The sequence below is a fragment of the Tamandua tetradactyla genome, chromosome 6, assembly GCF_023851605.1.
Source record: "Tamandua tetradactyla isolate mTamTet1 chromosome 6, mTamTet1.pri, whole genome shotgun sequence".
Classification (NCBI taxonomy): Eukaryota; Metazoa; Chordata; class Mammalia; order Pilosa; family Myrmecophagidae; genus Tamandua; species Tamandua tetradactyla.
In genome coordinates, this window is record NC_135332.1 from 51,960,803 (window position 1) to 51,980,140 (window position 19,338).

At 38.2% G+C, this 19,338-nt stretch overlaps 1 protein-coding gene and 1 pseudogene across 5 annotated transcripts in view; one reads left to right on the forward strand and one right to left on the reverse strand.

The window, feature by feature from the left end:
* The window catches only part of FAM222B (family with sequence similarity 222 member B), an 86,907-nt gene that overhangs the window by 17,469 nt on the left and 50,100 nt on the right, over positions 1–19,338 (reverse strand). The window lies entirely within an intron of this gene.
* LOC143687902 (cyclin-dependent kinase 2-associated protein 1 pseudogene) lies at positions 12,700–13,025 on the forward strand (annotated as a pseudogene).

Sequence of the window (19,338 nt, forward strand, 5' to 3'; positions counted from 1 at the left end):
GTGTAACTTTCACCACTTTTTTCCAGACTATTTTCATCATTTAAAACCAAAAATCATACTTAGTACTAAGTTTCCACTCAACTTTCTCATCACCCCTTGTTAACACTATTCTGCTTTGTCTCTATGAATTTCCTTATTCTAAATATTTTATATGAAAAAAATTCACACAATACTTATCCTTTTGGGTCTGGCTTATTTCACTTATAACACAATGTCTTAAAAGTTAATCCCCATTGTAGCACGTTTCACCACTTGACTTCTTTTTCTGGCATATAGATACACTACATTTTGTTTATTCATTCACCTATTTATGGACACATGGGTTGCTTCAACTTTCTGGCTACTGTGAATAATGCTGCAGTGAACACTGGCACACAAATATCTGAACCCCTGCTTTCAATTCTTTTGGATGTATACCTAGGAGTAGAACGGCCAGTCATGTGGTAATTCTATGTTTACTTTTCTGGTGAACCACTAAACTGTTTTCCACAGTGTGTTAACATTTCACATTTCCACCAACAATGTACAAGGGTTCCTATATCTCTGCATACCAACCAACAATGGTTATTTTCACTTTTTATAAAAATGGCCATCCTAGTGTGTATCAAGTGCTCTCTCTTAATTTTTTGTTTGTTTTTTCACATGGGCAGGCACTGGGAAATGAACCTGGGTCTCTGGCATGGCAGGCTGAACTCTACCTGCTGAACCAACGTGGCCCGCCCTATCTCTTAGTTTTAATTTGCATTTCTCTAACAGGTAATAACATTAAGTATCTTTTCATAAACTTATTGACCATCTGTGCTGGTTTGAATCTGATGTGAATCTCAGAAAACCCATATCCTGTAATCCTCATTCAATGTTGCTGGGTGGGGTATCTTTTTAATTGTTTCCATGGAGATATGACCCACTCAATTGTGGGTGATAACTTTTGATTAGACAGTTTCCATGGAGATGTGTCTCCACCTATTCAAGGTGGGTTGCTTACTGGAGCCTTCAAGAGACAACCATTTTACAAAGAGCTACCAGAGACACAAGAGACACCAGAGCCATGACAGCCAAGCACAACCGAAAGAGCCAACAGACAGAGCCCCGGTAAGCTGTTGAAGATTCCTAGAGAGAAGCTAGCAGACATCATGTGCCTTTGCAGCTAAACCCTGAACAACATCATCTGCCTTCCTGAATCAAGGTATCTTTCCCTGGATGCTTTAACCTGAACATTTTCACAGGCTTGCCTTAATTTGGACATTTTCACAGCCTTAGAACTGTAAACTTGCAACTTAATAAATTTCCCTTTTTAAATGCCATTCTATTTCTGTATATTGCATTCTGGCAGTTTGCAAACTAGAACACCACCCAAATACCATCTTTGGAGAAATGGCTATTCAAATCCTTTGCCTTTTTTTGGGGGGGGGGGGCTATTTTTTAATAGGGTTTTTTGTTGAATTGGAGGATTTCTTTCTATATTCTTGATATTAAACCCTAATGAGATACATGGTTTCCAAATACTTTCTCCCATTCTATAGGTTATTTTTACTTTCTTGATAATGTTCTTTGATAATAATGGTCTTCAATTTTCATGAAGTGCCATTTACCTATTTTTTCTTTTGTTGCTTGCACTTTTGATGGAAAACCTAAAATTCAATCCCTACTACAAGGTCCTAAAAATATTTCCCTATGTCTTCTTCTTTTTTTAAATTTATTTATTAATTAAAAAAATAAAGAAACAAAATAAAACAACATACATAATCAGTAATTCACAATATCATCACTTAGTTGCATATTCATCATTTCTTAGAACATTTGCATCGATTTAGAAAAAGAAATAAAAAGATAACAGAAAAAGAAATAAAATGATCAGAGAAAAAAAAGTTATACATACCATACCCCTTACCTCTTTCTTTCATTGATCACCAGCATTTAAACTAAATTTATTTTAGCATTTGTTCCCCCTATTATTTATTTTTATTCCATATGTTCTACTCCTTTGTTGACAAGGTAGATAAAAGGAGCATCAGACACAAGGTTTTCACAATCACACAGTCACATTGCGACAGCTGTATCATTATTCAATCATCCTCAAGAAATATGGCTATTGGAACACAGCTCTACATTTTCAAGCAGTTCCCTCCAGCTTCTCCATAACATCTTGAATAACAAGATGATATCTACTTCATGCATAAGAATAACCTCCAGGATAACCTCTTGACTCTGTTTGGAATCTCTCAGCCATTGACACTTTGTCTCGTTTCCCCCTTTTGGTCGAGAAAGTTTTCTCAATCCCTTGATGCTAAGTCTCAGCTCATTCTAGGGTTTTTCTCAATCCCTTGATGCTGAGTCTCCGTTCATTCCAAAAATCTCTGTCCCACGTTGCCAGGAAGGTCCACACCCCTGGGAATCATGTCCCATGTAGAGAGGGGTAGGGTGATGAGACTGCTCGTTGTGTTGGCTGGAGAGAGGGGCCACATCTGAGCAACAAAAAAGGCTCTCTTGGGGGTGACTCTCAGGCCTAAATTCTAATTAGACTTGACCTATACTTTGCGGGGTTAAGTTTCATATGAACAAACCCCAAGACTGGGGGCTCAGCCTATAGCTTTGGTTGTCCACACAGCTTGTGAGAATATCAAGAATTCAACTTGGGGAAGTTGAATTTCTCCCCGTTCTCACCACTTCCCAAAAGGGGCTTTGCAGATACTTTTCCACTCACTGATCCAATCACTCTGGGATTCATCGGGGCATCACTCTGGACAAACCAGCAAAATCTCATGTCCTACCTGAGATTCCAAGTACTTACAGCATTCAATCAAACTATCTCCCTATGTCTTCTTATAAGAGTTTTATAGCTCTTAAACTTAGGTTTTTGATCCATTTTGAATAAATTTTTGTATATGGTGAAACACAGGGGTCCACATTCATTCCGTGGATGTAGATTTCCAATTGTCCCAGTACCATCTGTTGAAGAGACTATTCTTTCCCCATTGAATGGACTTGGTACCTTGTCAAAAATCAACTAGCCATACATGAATGGATTTAATCCTGGACTCCTGACTCTATTCCATTGTCTGTATGTCTATCCTAATGCTAGTACCACACTGTTTTATATACTGCAGATTTGTAGTTAAGTTTTGAAATCAGGAAACGTGAGTCCTCCAACTTTGTTCTTCTTCAAGACTGTTTTCACTACTTGGGGCCCCTTACAATTCCATGTGAATTTGAGGATCAGCTTTTCCATTTCTAAAAAAAAAAAAAAAAAAAAAAAAAAAGCTGGAATTTTGATAGGTATTATACTGAATTGTAGATCATTTTAGTCAGAACTGACAAAAAAATGTCAAGGCCTTGAATCCATGAACACAGGATGTCTTTCCATTTATTAAGGTTTTCTTTAATTTCTTTCAGCAATGTTTTGTAGTTTTTAGTGTTTTAGTCTTTCCCTTCCTTGGTTAAATCCATTCCTAGGCATTTTATTCTCTTAGATGTTATTACTGTAAATGGAATTGTTTTCTTGATTTCCTTTTAAGACTGCTTATTACTGGTTTATAGGACTACCACTGACTTCTTTGTTTACCTTTTATTCTGGAACTCTGTTGAATTATTTTCCTAGTTCTAATAGCTTTCTTGTTAATTCTTTAGGATTATTTATATATAGGATTGTGACATCTATGAATAGAGATAATCTGACATCTTGCTTTCAAATTTGAATGCCTTTTATTTCTTTCTCTTGCCTGATCACTCTGGCTAGAACTTCCAGTACAATACTGAATAACAGTGGTGACAGCAGACATGCTTGTCTTGTTTCTGATCTTAGGGGAAAAGTTTTCAGTCTTTCATCACTGAATAGGATATTTGCTATGGGTTTTCTATAAATGCCCTTTATTGTGTTGAGACAGTTGCCTTCTATTCTTAATTTTTGGATTGTTTTTACTGTGAAAGGATGCTGTATTTTGTCAAATGCCTTTTCTGCATGAATTGAGATGAACAGACGATTTTTGTCCTTCATTCTATTAATGTGGTGTATTACAATGATTGATTTTCTTATGCTGAAATACCCTTGTATTCGAAGGATAAATCTCACCGGTCAAGGTCCGACATTTTTAATATATCGTTGGACTCAGTTTGCCAGTATTTTGTGTGAATTTTTGCATCTATATTCAAAAGGGATGCGAGTCTGTAATTTTCTTTCCTTGCCCTGTCTATATCTGGCTTTGGATTCAGGGTCATGCTGGCCTCATGGAATGAGTTCAGAAGAATCCCTCCTCTTCTATTTCTTGAAAGAGTTTAAATCTTCTTTAAATGTTTGGTAGACTTCAGCAGTGAAATCATCTGGTCCTACATTTTTCTTTGTTCACACGTTATGTTTGCCTACAAGTGTTCATAGTACCCACTTAAAATCCTTCTTATTTCTGTAAGGTCAGTAGTAATGTCCCAACTTTCATTCCTGATATTAGTTGCATCCTCTCTCTTTAATTGTCAATCTGGGTAAAGGTTTGTTGATTTTATTGACCTTTTTCAAAATATTAACTTTTGGTTTTGCTGATTTTATTTCATTTATCTCTGCTCTAATCTTTTCTATTCCTTCCTTCTACTAACTTCGGGTTTGATTTGCTCTTCTTGTTCCAGATTTTTTAGGTGTGAAGTTAGGTGACTGTTTTATGATCTTTCTTCTTTTTTAATGTCGGCATTTATAGCTATAAATTTCCTCCTGAGCAATGGTTCACTGCAATTCGTACATTTTAGGATGCTGTACGCTGGTTTTTATTTGTCTCAAGATATCTGCTAATTTTCCTTGGGATCTCTTCTTTGACCCATTGGTTAACAGCACTTAAAAATTTTCCATATATTTGTAATTCTTCTGGTTTTCCTTTTATTATTGATTTCTAGCTTTATTTTCATTATAATCTGAAAAGATACTTTGCATGATTCCATTTTTTTAAATTTTTTAAATTTTAACATTTGTTCCCCCTATTATTTATTTTTATTCGATATGTTTTACTTGTCTGTTGATGTAGGTAAATAAAAGGAGCATCAGACACAAGGTTTTAACAATCACACAGTCACATTGTGAAAGCTATATCATTGATTTCAGTTTTTTTTTTTTAATATTAAGATATGATTTGTGGCCTAACATATAGTCTGTCTTGGAAAATGTTCAAAGTACAAATGGGAAGAAAGTGTATTCTGATGTTCCTGGGAGGAATATTCTAGATATGTCCATTAGGTCGAATTTGTTGAAGTGTTGTTCAAGTCCTCTATTTCTTTATTGATCTCCTCCTTAGATGTTTTATCAGTTATTAAAAACGGTGTATTGAAATCTCCAACTATTATTGTAGACTTAGATCTCCATTCAATTATGTTAATTTTTGCTTCATATGATTTGGAGCTCTGTTTAGGTATATACATGTTTATACTCATTCTATCTTCTTGCTGGACTGAGCCTTTTATCAATCTATAATATCCTTCTTTGTCTCATAATTTTTAAAAAAATTTTTATTGAAAAATCTTCATATACATACAGTCCATACATGGTGTACAATAAATGGCTCACAATATCACATAGCTGCGCATTTATTACCACAATCATTTTTAGAACATTTAGACCACTCCAGAAAAAAAAAAGAAAAACTCATACATTCCATACCCTTTACCCACTCTCACTGACCACTAGTCTCAATCTACCCAATTTATTTTACCCGTTATTCTTCCCATTATTTATTTATTGTTTAATCCATATTTTTTCACTCATCTATTCATATCCTGAACAAAAGGAGCATCAGACACAAGGTTTTCACAATCACACAGTTATATCATAAAAGCTTATCGTGATACAATCATCTTCAAGAATTAAGGCTACTGGAACACAGTCCAACACTTTCAGGTACTTCCCTCCAGCCACTCCAACACACCATAAACTAAAAAGGGATATCTGTATACTATAATGCATAATAATAACCCCCCAGGATAACCTCTTGATTCTGTTTGAAATCTATCAGCCACTGAAACTTTATTTTGTCTTATTTCTCTCTTCCCCTCTTTGATCAAGAAGGCTTTCTCAATCTCATGATACTGGGTCCTGGCTCAAGCCAGGAGTTCTGTCCCACACTGCCAGGGAGATTTATACCCTTGGTCAAGTCACACATTGGGGGAGGGGGCAGTGAATTCACCTGCCAAACTGTCTAAGAGAGGGGCTGAATCTGAGCAACAAAAGAGGTTTTGAGGATGACTCTTTTTTATCGCCCCTCTGGGATGACTCTTAGGTATAATTATAAGTAGACTTACAGGAATAAGTTTCATAGTACAAACCCCAAGATCAAGGGCTCAGCCCATTAATTTGGTTGTCCCCACTGCTTGAAAAAATATCAGGAATTCTCCAAATGAAGAAGTTGAATATTCCCCCCTTTCTCCCCAATCCAAGAAGACATTGCAAATACTCCTTTATTCACTGCCCAAATTACTCTGGGATATATCAGGGCATCACACTGACCTGGACAAACCAACAAGATCTTATGCCCTATTCAAGATTCTCTTGTAATCTTTATTGACTGAAAGTCTAATTTGAAAATAATATAGTCACGCCAGCTCTTTTTTTTAATTTTTTAAATTAATTTAAAATAAAAAATTACAGAAAGTAACACAAACATTCCCAATATGTGATCATTCCATTCTACATAATCAGTAATTCACAATATCATCATATAGCTGCAGAGTCATCATCCTGATCATTTCTTAGAACATTTGCATCAATTCAGAAAAAGAAACAAAAAGACAACAGAAAAAATAAAATGAAAACAGAAAAAAAATCCATACACACCATACCCCTTACTCCTCCCTTTCACTGATCACTAGCATTTCAAACTAAATTTATTTTAACATTTGTTCCCCCTATTATTTATTTTTGTTCCATATGTTCTACTCATCTATTGACAAGGTAGATAAAAGGAGCATAAGACACAAGGTTTTCACAATCACACAGTCACACTGTGAAAGCTACACCATTATACATCATCATCAAGAAACATGGCTACTGGAACACAGCTCTACATTTTTAGGCAGTTCCCTCCAGCCTCTCCATTTCCTCTTAGATAACAAGGTGATATCTATTTAATACACAAGAATAACCTCCAGGATAACCTCTGGACTCTGGTTGGAATCTCTCAGCCACTGACACGTTGTCTCATTTCATTCTTCCCCCTTTTGGTCGAGAGGATCTTCTCAATCCCTTGATGCTGGGTCTCAGCTCATTCTAGGGTTTTTCTCAATTCCTTGATGCTGAGTCCGAGTTCATTCTCGGATTCTGTCCCACGTTGCCAGGAAGGTCCACACCTCTGGGAGTCATGTCCCATGTAGACAGGGGGAGTGTGGTGAGTTTGCTTGTTGTGTTGGCTGGAGAGAGAGGCCACATCTGAGCAACAAAAGAGGTTCTCTTGGGGGTGAATCTTAGGCCTAATTTTAAGTAGGCTTGACCTATCCTTTGTGGGGTTAAGTTTCATATGAACAAACCCCAAGACTGGGGGCTCAGCCTATAGCTTTGGTTGTCCACACTGTTTGTGAGAATATCAAGAATTCAACTTGGGGAAGTTGAATTTTCCCCCGTTCACACCATTCCCCAAAAGGGACTTTGTAAATATTTTTCCGCTCACTGATCAAATCACTTTGGACAAACCAACAAAATCTCATGTCTTACCCAAGGTTCCATGTACTTATATTGTTCAACCAAGCTTGAACATAGATTATATTAGGAAATGCACTAGTCAAAACATAAATTTTGTACCAAATAAACATTTTTTGCCTTAGTCTCACACATAAGTTGAAATTTTAAAATAGTAATTACCATCTATTTTCAGCACCCTGCAGTAATGACATTCCTTTGTTCTTCTTCATGCAAAAACATTTTTTAAATTTGTGCATTTAGTCACTGTCATTATACAATCTAGGCAATCCTAGATTATACCATCTCAATCTTTGTCGTCTATCTTTCTTTCTGATTTCATTTGTGCCCCCAGCCCTCCTCCCTCTATCATTCTCACATTGAGCTTCATTCAGTGTTTTAACATAATTGTATTACAGTTAGGTAGCATTGTGCTGTTCATTTCTGAGTTTTTACATTCAGTCCTGTTGCACAATCTATATCCGTTCAGCTCCAATTACCCAATATCTTACCCTACTTCTATCTCCTGATGGTCTCTGTTACCAATGAAATTCTCCAAGTTTATTCACTAATGTCAGTTCATATCAGTGAGACCATACAGTATTTGTCCTTTCATTTCTGGCTAATCTCACTCAGTATAACGTCCTGAAGGTCCATCCATGTTGCTATATACTTCATAACTGCATTCTTACAGCTGTGTAATATTACATCATATGTATATATCACAGTTTGTTTAGCCCTCCGTCTGTTGATGGACATTTTGGCTGTTTCCATCTCTTCACAATTGTAAATAATGCTGCTATAAACACTGGTGTGCAAATGTCCGATTGTGTCCTTGCCCTCATGTCCTTTGAGTAGAGACAGCATATAGATGGGTCCCATTCCCTAATCCACTCTGCCAGTCCATGTCCCCCAATTGGGAAGGTTAATCCATCAACATCAGTGCTCTTACTGCCCGGGCTTTTTGCCTTTTGGCTTTTATATGTCCTTCTAATTTTCCTTCTTTTTACCTTTACTCATGGTCTTCCTTTCTACACTCTTCTCCACACCTCTCTCTTTTGCCTTCTTATCTGTGTGTAGTGCTCCCTTTAATATTTCTTGCAGAGCTGGTCTCTTGGTCACAAATTCTCTCAGTGATTTTTTGTCTGAAAATGTTTTAACTTCTCCCTTATTTTTGAAGGATAATTTTGCTGGATATAGAATTCTTGGTTGGCAGTTTTTCTCTTTGAATAATTTAAATACATCATCCCACTGTCTTCTTGCCTCCATGGTTCCTGTTGAGAAATCTACGCATAGTCTTATTGGGCTTCCCTTGTATGTGATGGATTGCTTTTCTCTTGCTGCTTTCAAGATTCTCTCTTCTCTATGACCTCTGACATTCTGATTAGTAAATGTCTTGGAGTACATCTATTTGGATCTATTCTCTTTGGGGTACGCTGCACTTCTTGGATCTGAAATTTTAAGTCCTTCATAACAGTTGGGAAATTTTCAGTGCTAATTTCCTCCATTAGTTTTTCTCCTCCTTTTCCCTTCTCTTCTCCTTCTGTGACACCCACAACACGTATATTTGTGCGCTTCATATTGTCCTTCAATTCCCTGAGTCCCTGCTCATATTTTTCCATTTTTTTTCCTATAGTTTCTTTTTCTTGCCGGATTTCAGATTTTCCATCCTCCAGTTCAGAAATCCTATCTTCTGCCTCTTGAAATCTACCATTGTAGGTCTCCATTGTTTTTTTCATCTCTTCTACTGTGCCTTTCATTCCCGTAAGTTCTGTGATTTGTTTTTTCAGACTTTTGATTTCTACTTTTTGTTCATTTTTGTCTTCCTCATATCCTCCCTCAATTCACTGATATGGTTTTTCATGAGGTTTTCCATGTCTGTTCGTATATTCTGAATTAAATGTTTCAGCTCCTGTATCTCATTTGAATTGTTAGTTTGTTCCTTTGACTGGGTCATATCTTCAATTTTCCTAGTGTGATTTGTCATTTTTTGCTGGCATCTACGCATTTAAGTACCTTAATTAGTTTGTTCTGGAGATTGCTTTCACTTCTTTTACCTAGGGTTTTCTTGCTGGATGAATTTGTTGTCTATTTGTTCTTTGACATTCAGTTCAGCTTTTTCTGGACCTCTAGCTAGGTTTTGTTTAACACAGGAGAATTTTTCAGTTCTTGTTTTCTTGTTTATTGTCCTGCTTGTATGGTGCCTTTTTCCCCCTACCCTGAGGAGGGTCTACCTAGGTATTATAGACCCCAGTTGGATTTTCTCAGATCAAACTGGCCTCCTATGAGGAGGAAAGATTCACCTGTATCGGTTTTCCCCAAGGGTGAGACCCAGCAGGTTGACAGACTTTCCTGTGAAGTCTCTGGGCTCTGTTTTTCTTATCCTGCCCAGTATGTGGTGCTTGTCTGCCTGCAGGTCCCACCAGCATAAGATGATGCGGTACCTTTAACTTTGGCAGACTCTCCGTGCTGGGGGCGTGGTGGAGACAGAGGAGAGGTCGTAGGCTGGTTTTAATGGCTTCAAATTACCAAGCCCTGGTGTCTGAATTCCTTGAGAGGGATTCCACCTGGGTTGGGCTTCACCCCTCCCCTGGGGAAGGCACAGGTTCCAGACAAGCCCTCAAAATGAGTTTGTTTCTGCCTATTCCTGGGGCAGTTGCAGCCTGAAGAGCCCTGCCGCTGTATCCAAAGGCAGTCAAGCCTTTGTAGAAACACAGCCACAAGAACCTCTGTTTTCTTCCCTTTTTTTCCTTTTTCCATCAGCCCTGCCCCCTTGGAGCCGGGGCAAAAATGAGCGACCTCCTCTTTGACCAGGTTCACCTGAGCTGGGGGCCTATTTTTAGTAGTCAGAATTTGGTAATTAATGCCACAATTGGCATTTGGTTAAGCTCAGCCCCTGCTGCTGGTGAAGTCTCTTTCCTTTCCCCTCTGGGAAGCAGCCTGTGTGGGAGGGGCACCGGCCATCACAGCTTGGGGAACTCACGGTTCTGGAGGGGTTTGCAGCCGATCCAGCTGGTCCAGACTGGGGTACGCTGTGTGTCTGGTCACTGACGTGGCCCCAGGAGCTGTTCTGTACTGTTTCTGGTTATTTAGTAGTTGTTCTGGAGGACGAACTAAAACGTGCACATTGCTAAGTTGCCATCTTGACCCGGAAGTCACTCCAACTCTCTTTTGATAACTGTGTGCATGGAATATTATTTTCTGCCTCTTTATTTGCAACCTCTTTGTGTACTTGTAACTTAATTGATTCTCCTATAGACAGCACATAAATGGATTAGGCTTTTTCATCCAATAGTCAATGTCTGTTTTTTTTTTAAAATAGGGAAGTTTAGCCCATTGACCTTTAAGGTAATAGCTGAGAATAAAGAATTTACTTCTGTCATTCAACCATTTGTTTTCTGTATCTTCCAATTTTTTCATCCTCAATTACTCCATTACTGCCTTTTTGTTGGGTACCAATTTGGAATTCCTCTTTTCTTTTCTCTATATTTTTAGCTATTTTTATTTTCTTAAATATAATGAGGATCTTAAACTAATAATAAAGTAGTCCCTACAATGACTAGTACCAACTTAGCTTCAGTAGTACAGAAATGCTCTACTCCTATATATCTTAGTCCCTTCCTGTTATACTGTTGTTGTCTCAGATCATACCTTTATACATTATCTTCCCATTAATATAGATGTATAATCTTATTTTACACATTTGCCTGTTAAATCATGTGGAAGGGGGAGTTCCAAAACAAAAGTACAATAATGCAGAATTTTATACTTATTTATATAATTAATTTTACAAATGCTCTTTATTTCTTCTTATGGCTTCAACACAGTATCTTTTGTCCCTTTATTTCAGGCTTATAGCATTTCATGTAGGGCATGTCTTTTATGAACTCTTTCAGCTTTTGTTTATCTGTTAATGTCTTAATTTTTTCTTCATTTTTAAAATGCATTTTTATTGTAAAATATAACATATATACAAGGCAAAGAAAGAAAAAGCAGCAATTTTCAAAGCACACTTCAACAAGTAGTTACAGTACAGATCCCAGATTTTGTTGTGCTACCATTTCACTGTCTCAGATTTTTCCTTCTAGCTGTTTCAAAAGAGTGGAGGCTAGAAGGAATGTTAATATAGTGATTCAGCAGTCATACTCGTTTGCTAAATCCTATTTTCTGTTATACTTCCTTCTCCTCTGATCCCTCTCTCAAACTATAGGGATCTGCAGGCAATGCCAGCCGAAGAACAAAGCCTGTCTCTTCTGAATCCTCCTTAAAAGGCTTCCCATGATTAGATTAAGCATCACTCATTGCAGAAGACCCTCCCCTTTGGCTGATTACAAATGGAATCAGCTGCGGATGCAGCTGACGTGATCATGATCTAATTCTATGAAATGTCGTCACTGCAACAGACAGGCCAGCACTTGCCCAACCAGACAAACAGGTACCACAACTTGGCCAAGTTGACACATGAACATGACCATGACAGAACCTTAAATATTTCATCCCACTGCCTTCTTGTCTCTATGGTTTCCAATGAGAAATTGGCATTTAATCTTAATGAAGTTCCCTTGTACATTACACATTGTTTCTCCCTTGCAGCATTCAGATTTCTTTCCTTAGCTTTGGCATTTGACAGTTTGAATATCTGAATATCATATACCATAGCATGGCTTTATTTAGGTTTATCCTGTTTGGGGTTCCTTTTTTATGCTTTTTTTAAAGCTGACATTGATCTATAGGAATAACTAAGGAAAAAACCTAATAGTATAATTTCAGCTCTGTTTACACCTTTGTCAATGTTTAAAGAAAAAAGCAAGATATAAAACTACATATTCTGGGCCCTCTCCTAGCCTGGCCAGCACCACTGGATCCACACAAACTTTGTATCCGCCCCTATACCCACCTGATGTATGGGTGATATACTACAGGGGGTAGGGTGAGATATGGCCATATTTGCCAGTGCAGCCTCAGCCGTCAACAACTAAAGTGCACATGGACCTGTGTAGGAACCGGGCACCGTGCCTCCTCGCTGCCTCACCACCTCCACCACCCCCGTTCCTGCGGGGATGTCTTATAAACTGAACTTGAACGCGTACATGCCTGCTGCCTCCCTCAACACAGCTGGAACTGTCCTCTCCTTTCACCAGCATGGCAATGTCCTTCCAGTACTGCTAGCTGCTGAGTGACTATGGGCCACCCTACTTTGGCTACACCTAGGTACCCCAAAGCAAATATGCTGAGTTGCTGGCCATCATCAAAGAATTGGAAAGAGATCAGACCCACCTACCCAGGGAGTAAGAGTGCCATGGAAAGGCTAAAACGAGGCATCATTTAAGCTACAGAATTGGTTGAGGAGTGCTTGGCTGAAACAGAATGGAATGCTAGATCCTAGCCGCCTCAGTAGCTTTGAAGGCTTTCCAGCTTTTTACAAGTTGTGAAGTTACAGTTCATCTCCCCTGTTCAGATGAAACTCTTGTTTTCAAAGGTTAAGTCTGAACCACCCTCCAGTGGTTCACTAGACTCTGACCTAGACTTTAAACTTGAGAAGAGATTTTGTAATTGACTAGGATCTGTTTTAAATAGTTAGGAAGTACACAGGATTTTTTTTCCCCTTAAGCAGTGATTAAAAAAAAAAGATTATTGGAAAAGTTACCTACCAAATTACTGTGACTTCAAAATACCAGTATCTCACTTTCATCCTTTTTTTAATACACTGATGTTACCTAAATTGTTCTTTGTTCCTTTTTCATTAGTTAACACAACTTTAAGCATTCTGTTCTTAGTAAATATTAACAGCAAGCTTTACTTAGTAGCTGGTCCCAAGTTTGGCAATACAGTGTAGAGTCTGCTTAATGTAAGTTATTTTTTTGTTATTGTTTGGTTTTTTGTTCTTTTGTTTTACATGGGCAGGCACTGGGAATCGAGCCCGGGTCTCTGGCATAGCAGGTGAGAACTCTGCCTGCTGAGCCACTGTGGCCTGCCCTATAACTTCTTTTTTGCTAAAGCATTTGCATGACTATTAGTGCTCTGAAGTCAATTAAAAAGTGCACAAGTTACAAATACAGAAGAAAGAGCAATCTATCATACCTAACATGGACACCCAAAAATTTTCATACTAAGACTGCATGTAAATTTCAATTCTGTGTTTCCTGTAAGTTGATAAAAATGTCTGGAAAAAAATTACTAAAACTGTTTGCATCTTTGTATGTATTCATTACTTGATGTAATAAAGCTTATTTTCATTAAAAAAAAACCCTACACATTCTGTACATTTAGAAGATACAGGGCGGTGCAACGGTGGCTCAGTGGCAGAATACTCGCCTACCCAGGTTCGATTCCTGGTGCCTGCCCATGCAAAAAAAAAAAAAAGAAGATATATAAAACTATATCTTACGCACACACGTGCCAGCTTAGAAAAAAACAGACTGGAAGGAACTATTCTAAAATATATAGAACATGAAAAGTAGCTTTTGGGGACCATTTTTCTTCATTATATTCTTTGCCACTTTTAATATTTCTATAAATAACTTTAAAATAGGGTCAATCTATGAATGATCATCCTCATCTCTGCTCTACCTATTCAATCCTAATTTTGAAACCAAGAAAGAGATGATACAAACAAGGTATGGATCCTGAGTTGACCGTAACATACTGGCCATCAAGTCACAACTTTGGATGTCAACAGAGAGAACAGAAAATTTAAACTAGATAAACTGTGGCAAAATATCATTGTTCTACTTTGCTAGCTGCCAGAATGCAACACACCAGAGAAGAATTGGCTTTTAATAAAAGGGGATTTATTTCGTTAGTTCTTCAGAAGAAAGGCAGCTAACTTTCAGCTGAGGTTTTCTTACATGGGAAGGCATAGAGTGATCTCTGCTGGCCTTCTCTCCAGGCCTCTTTCCTCAGGGTGATTTCTTTCTGCATCACCAAAGGCCTGGGCTGAGCTGCAAGTGCTGAGATAAGGTATGCTGAGCTGCATGGGCTGTGCTACATTAAGCTCTCTCATTTAAGCACCAGCCAATTAAATCAAAATATCATTCATTGCAGCAGGCATGCCTCCTAGCCGACTGCAGAGGTAATCAACAACAGATGAGGTTCACATGCCATTGGCTCATGTCCATAGCAATAGAACTAGGCACCGTCACCTAGCCAAGTTGACACCTGAATCTAACTACCACAATCATTAACGAATTTTGGCAAGTCATAGTGGCCCAGCAGGCAGAGTTCTCACCTGCCACACTGGAGGCCCAGGTTCAATTTTCAGTGCCTACTCACGTTAAAAAAAAAAAAAATCATTAATGAATTTACTGATAGCAAACAGCCCCATAAAAATAAGAGGTAAGTTCCTTAAAGTCTCCAGAAGTCAGTTTTCAGTTGGGAAGGAGGGAATGAATAAGAAAGCTATCAGAGCTTGGTGCCCTCCATGATTATGTCACCAACAAGAACCAAGCAAATCTAGAATACTCTTAAGCTATCAATAGCATCATCCGGGCTGCTAAGTATAAAGTCCCTAATTTGTGACTCTTTAAGTGTTCTGGGATCCATCTGCCGTCCTTTCCAAAAGACCATCTCTAGTACAAAGGAGGTCTTTAAGTTCCTTAAACATTTTCATTGAAGTCAAGAATCAAGTTCGGCTAGGGTAGGGGAGCTAGGAGATGCATACTGACTGTGACAAGGTCATGAACACTGTGATGAACAGAAAGGAAACAATTTCTCTCCTCCACCCATTCTAGAGAGCAGAGATGTACAGTATAAAAAATTCTGGAGATTAAGCAGCTGAGCATTACACACTAACCACATATTATGATTACCACCTGGCTTTTTCTTAAACATAAGCTCCAATATAATTTCGTAGCTGATATTTCCTGAAACTCAACACTAGCACTACCTTCTGAAAGGGACTAAAAATTCAACTCCTGACTTCTGAACAGAACTAAGTAGTAACCTGGACCTCAGGCCAAGTGAACTGTAGAATCAGAGAATGACAAAAAGTTCTCCTTGACAGAGCTGCTATGTGAGCTCTCAGCTAGTTTTCCTACTGACAGTTGGTATGCTAGGAGATGTGCTAAGTGGGGGGCCTACAATATCACAGTGAGTATAAAACTAAAGTGTTCAAACTCTCCTGAACAGCCACACAAGTGCCAGCATTTCCTAGACTATCACAATAAAGGAAAAAACTCTTGTCCTCACTCTAATAATAAACCCTAATAAAAGAGGTTTTATTAGAATTATGTCACAGTCTCTGTTTTCCTGGGCAGCATATGATAAAGGACCATCTCTGTCTCTGTGCTGGTAGGAAAACCTTGGCTATATTTGTACTGCTTGTCCCAAATTGTGCTTAAGACTAATAAGGGTAGGATAAAGAGGAAGAAGATAACTCCTCTTCACAATGCTTTTGGTAGGGAAAAGGAGAGGGAGAGAAGGTAAAGTACCAGTAAAGGCATCTTTACTTGTGGAAAAAGAAATTTCTTTTCTTTTAAAAAAAGGACCATTAATTCAGTGATCTAGAGAGCTCACTTCCTAGCACAGTCTCCCCACCCACAATCAATCTAGTGCCTTCCAGTCTTTCTTCACTAGTTCTCTCTTCTGCTCTCCTTTCCCTGCATCAATTTCCCTTCCAAAAGAAAAAAGAAGCAAACACTTCACCTCCACTGCACCCCCACCCCCACTCCAAAAAAAGCTGACTAGGCCAGTTTCTGAATCATGCTGTGGTTCAGAATTTAAAACTGCCATTTATGGACTTTAATTAAAAAGTGAAACTGGAAACAGTAGGCATCACCGAAACCCCACAGTAAATAAATAAAATGTTATGCCCCTTCATACCCTTTAGTGAAAATCCTGAGTACAAACAACTTAAGAGAATATGATTAATATTAATTGAGACTGCATTAATTGAGAGTTATTATCAATATCCTTCTCATCGATGATCTCAAAGCTTATCTAAGAAGACCACTTACGATAATGCGGGGGAAAAGTTTTAAGCTACTATTCCCTGTTCCTTTACTCCGGGGGTGCAAGCCAAAGGGGATATATCAAAATACTGCCCTAGGGGGCAGTGTAATGGTGGCTCAGTGGCAGAATTCTCGACTGCCATGCTGGAGAGGTAGGCTCAATTTCCGGAGCTTGCCCATGCTAAGAAAAAAAAAGAAAAAACCTGCCCTGGGGAAAATTAACAGGGCCAAAGATAGCAAAAATTGAATGTTTATCCAATCAGACTCTGCAAAATTGGTCATATTTATGTTTGTTAAAACAAAAACTCTTCAGCAGGTAATTTTGTTAGCCCAGGTAACTGTAACATCCCAACTAAATCACACTCTTCATTATTTGCCCAACCTGAATGACATTAGCCATTACTCAAAGGTTTTTCCTCATCCATTTTTAACCCAACAGGGGACTTATAAAGTTACTTGCAATTGTGATTTCACAACTCTAGCTGGGAAAAGAGGAGGGGAGAGAGAAGGATGTTTACCTTCTAAAACCTGAAATAAGAGGTCCTCTTCTTGTCCTGTTTCCTAACTCCACATTGGTCTCCAAAGGCTGATCTTGCCTGGATCTTTTTATGTAACTCAACTGACCTAATGCTTTCTCTTTAATTCTATAGTGTGCACTCCCTAAGACAAGAGCTTGTCTTTTCATCCTTCTTCCAAGCCAGAAGGTAAGGAATAAGATTATTCATATAACATATGTTAATAAATACTACTGGTTCACAGGCAACCTGGTATCTCTCTCTTTCATGTTCAACTCTTTTTCAACCCTTAAAGAACATTACATACCTTAAGTCCAGGTTCTAAAACTGACTGAAATATGTATGTCCTTGAAACACACAGATACAGCAAGTACTAAGTGTGTATATATACATCTTCATTCTGGGAGTAAGAGGATGGAGGAGAGGAAAAAGACCTGGGTATAACTTTTGCACTGTACTGAAAAGTTATCATTTGCCTTTTATATTTTAATCCCTATTAAACAGAAATTAGTGTTCCTAAAAATGTGAAAATCCAGGCTTTGTTGGTTACAGGCAGCTAAAACAGAACCTGCATTTTTTCATTATGGCATATAATAGACTTGAGTTTCCAAAGCCTATAAGGGAAGCAGGTATCAGGGCTGGATCACTATAACTTGAGCTGAACTACTTTAGAAAGGTAGACTAACCTCTACATCTAACCACATTCATAATCGCAAGCAGAGTCATCAGGATGCGTAGAATTTTGCTTGAGTATCTGGGACTGTATCCAGCAAGACAATGAAATTAACGAGAGGCCAGAAGAAAATCTGCTTCTTTAAGATAACACACAAATGTTGGAGTTTTATTATCTTTTATAATTTCCTTTAGAAATATGTACTGATTCAGAATGCTTCAAAACATTATTTAGACGAAATAAAATTCAATAATTATGCTACAAATGTGGTAATTTTAATCTTCAGTGCCCCGAGTCCCACATGAGTTCATGAAAACTACAAGGTGAAGGAAAAATACTAATTTCATATCTAGACAGGGAAACTGAGGCAATAAAGCTAAACTATTTTAGAAAGGAAATCTGTAGGAATGATAAAGTTAGGTACAATTTTAAGTTCCAGGGTGACTACAGAGTTCTTTAACAGGGTCTCACTGAACAGAAAACAAGTCAGACTATGGACTAGCCCTCGTTCTGTTAAAAATGGGAAAAGGTAGATCCCCACTGCAGCTTCTATAATCTTATACATTATGGCCACAACATGGAAAAAGAATTTTAAAAATTTAGCCAACTTTTAAAAAACTTTGGCAAGCATGTGTTTGGAGAACCGCATGTCATTCCTGCTCTTTCCTCCGTCCCTCAGCTGCATGAGATAAAACAGCTGCCAAATTTCCTAGTGATCGTCTGGTTTTAGAGTCACCTCATCAGAAAGTAGGCCCTCTAACCCAGTCTGGGTTTCAAATTTGAAGGGTAACAAAGATTTAAGAGACTTAAGGTCACTTAAAAAGCATTCTCAAGTCTAGATACACAACTCAAAAAGAGTGATTCTGAAACTTATGTCTAGATGAAAGCTTTGAGATTTATGTATATCTGCGTTTCTTAACCCTGGTATATCATCACTCACTTTGCTGATACATTGGTACATAGCATCTTTTACTTTGCAGATACATTGGTACATAGCATCTTCCATGTTCTAGTTTGCTAGCTGCCGGAATGCAATATACCAGAAACGGAATGGCTTTTAAAAGGGAGAATTTAATGAGTTGCTGGTTTACAGTTCTGAGGCTGAGAAAATGTCCCAATTAAAACAAGTCTATAGAAATGTTCAATCTAAGGCATCCAGGGAAAGATACCTTGGTTCAAGAAGGCCGATGAAGTTCAGGGTTCCTCTCTCATCTGGAAAGGCACATGGTGAACACAGTCATGGTTTCTCTCTTGGCTGGAAGGGCACATGGCAAACAGCGTCATCTGCTACTTTCTCTCCTGGCTTCCTGTTTCATGAAGCTCCTCGGGAAGCATTTTCCTTCTTCATCTCCAAAGGTGGCTGGCTTGTGGACTCTGCTTCGTAGTGCTGCAGGATTCTCTGCTCTCTCTGAATCTCTCTCTCCAAAATGTTTCCTCTTTTATAGGACTTCAGAAACTAATCAAGACCCACTCAAATGGGTGGTGTCATCCCCTAATCCAGTTTAACAACCATTCTTGACTAAATCACATCAACCAGGGAGATGATCTCATTACAGTTTCATA